We start from the raw sequence: 3,213 nt of genomic DNA on the forward strand, positions 1-3,213 counted from the left end.
ACCAGAATGAAAATCATGGGTCACAGAGAACTAAAATGATCAAAGAAAAAGAAAAAGAAGGCCAAGCAGCAGTTGTAAGACTCACTCACTGAAAAGAGACTGAGAGTTCAGTTAATTACATCACAATGTGTATTACTTTTAGATTTTCTCTAATGTAATTATTATATTAATTGTTCGGTAAACTCAACTCTCAATTACCTCTCATTCTGTGGGGTGAGTTCTATCATTCCCAGCACTTTTAATAACATGTAAACTGTACTTGGAAAATAGTTACACAGAAATATACATAATAAGTCACACGGTATTTACGTTTTTAAACCTTCAGAATTAAAAAAGAACTATTTAGTAAATGAACCTATCCTAAACCCACTAATTCCTGTTCTAAGAAGATACTTCAGAGAAAAAGCTTGCACACATTAACATGAATACATGTAAAGAGCACCCTTTGCTCTATTGTTTATAACAGGTAATATTAGAAACACTAATCAGACAGTAAAGCATGGTTTGTTTCATTAGCCTTTATTCCAGCATTTACCTAGTTGTTCCTGTTTTGTTTATTTTCCGATTATCTTTAGATTCCATTTGTCTAGATCCAGGGGAAAAATTCATTGGTAGTTTGGCAGGGTGGTGGGGGAAAGCCTTAAATTTATATACTAACTTGAGAATTGACATTTTGTGGGGTTAAGCCATTCTATCCAAGAACACAGAATGTCCTTCCACTTGCTGAAGTTTTCTCTCTTTGGTTTTTGTGTTTATTTTGCTGTGTGTGTTTTTTTTCCCCATGGAATTCATAAAGCCATCTCTCTCTCATTGTCAGACCAGTGGTGTGGGTGGGGTTGAGACTAATTTGATTGAGGGGAAAGAGAAGGTATAAGACCAAGGTTCTGTTGATGAGAATAACAGTACTGGATTCGGGAATGAATATACATCCCAATCTGAACCAGTAATTGTCAACTTAAGAACTGTTTCTGGATGTAGTAGAAAAGAAAGACACTTCTGCTGGTGTTGCTAAGGTGGTAGAATATAAGCCTTCAGCTGCTTGGAAAGACCCTAAAAACAAAGCCAATACCAAGAAAAAGCAAGTCAAGTTATGGAATGAGTCAGGTTCTTGACAGCAATCTTTGCACAGAATGATCCAGCTTTGCCTGATCGTATATCCTGGAGTCAATATTTTATTTTCTTTGTTTAAACCAGTACAAGTTGAATTTTTACTACTTACCACTGAACGAAGAAGCATGGCTAATATGATATTTTGTATTATTGTCATAGAACCATTTCTGTCTCCTACCAGGGTCACTCTCATGTCACTTCATCAGGATCAAAGTCTTGAAGCAGGGAGAGGATATAGTAGAAAATATGCAAGTCTCTTTCTTTCATAAGCAGAGCTCATACAAGCAGTCCACACCTGTCGCTTTCTCTGGAAACATTTTTGCTTATAGCTGGATGAGAGGGTCTCTGCTTAGGGTCATGCAGTTAATCTTATAGTAAGGATTTCCATTCAGGAAGAAATAGCCTTTCTGGATCTCTCTTTCTACCTATTAGGCACCGTTCCATATGCAAAAGCCTCCTGATAACAGTGGTTCTGACGTGTCCCCTTTTTTCTGAACATAAAGATCAGCCTCCTAGCTATTGCTTTACAAAGCAGAGATACGCTTTCTAACTGATTAAACACATATAAGGGACAGAAAGTATGAACCTGGAGCTACTGTTTCTAAGCAGTTTAAATATGTGCAACCAAAAGCTACAAGATATCTTTAATATACCTGTCCTCATTTTGAATATTATGCTGCTTATTGCTTGAACCACAAAACACAAAGAGCCCAGCAATACAACAAACCCAGCAAATGTGCAGTACACCATTTCACAGCAGGGGCCTGAACATCTCACAGCATGTGGCTTTGCCTCTCAATGATGTGAAAAGCCTGTCGCAGACTCACTTTCCAGCTGATGCTGCAGCCTCCTTACACTCTGGATAAGCAATTTCTATCCCGTTATTCTCTCACACAGATTTCAGAAATGGTTAATATGAATTTGGCTCAAGTTTGCCATCTGAAACTTCAGAAGAAATGACATTTCTGTCCCGGGAAATATAAAATAAATTTGTAAATGTATATGAGGATTTTGCTTTAAATATTATGTTACATATTCCAGCTACATTGTGCCTCTTGGCAATTAATAGCCTTGTTTCTCTTCATTCATTCTAAAATGGATGTCATGTTTATATAACATATACTCTCTGAAAACATATCAGAATCTCTAGAAAACTGTAAATCATTACTTACTATCATCCTTTCCTCCTCTTTCATTATTAAGCATTTATTATGTACTACTAGACATTTTGAATTGTGCACTAGTAATTCCTTCTTTGTTCTGTTCCTCCCCTTATTTCCCTCCCCTTTTCATGACCACCCTCCTGTCCTTCCTTTTATTGTGCAAGGTCCTTTGCTAGGCCCCGGATTAATTTTCTGCATATATGTATGTATATATGTATTTTGTTAATAGAATTAAATTAATCTGTTACAGGTCCATTGACTTACCCTGAGGTGTGTTTACTGAGGGGTTTAGAATATTTCCGTATATGTGAAGGAACAGTGGAGCAGGCAAGCCAAGATTCTATTTGCAGCAGGAAAAATAATTACTTTCCAGAGGAAGAAAATAAACCCATCCTAAGGGAAGAAAGAGTCAATATGTGCACTTTGGTTGTAGGAGTAGGGGGCAGTGAATCCTAGACAGAGAGGCTAAGTAAGAATGAGAAATTCTGGAACAGCAGACGTCTGGAGGAGCAGAGTGGTTAGCATTGCAGCCAACAACCTCAGCAGCATCAGAATACGGTGCCCTCAGTATATATTATGAATGCTCTCACAGCCCTGGCTGCCCTCAGCCCAGACTTAGGGCCAGACCCAGCTGCCCACTAGCACCCTCTGGTAGGCAGGCCCTTAGACCCTTGGAACCACCATCAAGAGAACCAACCAACCCTGACAGCCATCGGTGGGTGCTCCCAGAGCCATTGCCATTTGGGCCTCCAGCAGCAACAGCAACTGTCACGATATCCGGGGACTAGAGGGAAATCTCTCTCAGTACGCATTCTTAGGAGCTGAGAAGAACAGGGTTGTGCCTATCTTAAATTATTATCCAGCATCTGACACAGTACCTGACACATAGTAGGTATACATTAAATATTTATGGAATGAATGAATGAGAAAATATTCACAT

Source organism: Sapajus apella, unplaced genomic scaffold (assembly GCF_009761245.1).
Source record: "Sapajus apella isolate SASKATOON/1434 unplaced genomic scaffold, GSC_monkey_1.0 scaffold28, whole genome shotgun sequence".
NCBI classification, from domain to species: domain Eukaryota; kingdom Metazoa; phylum Chordata; class Mammalia; order Primates; family Cebidae; genus Sapajus; species Sapajus apella.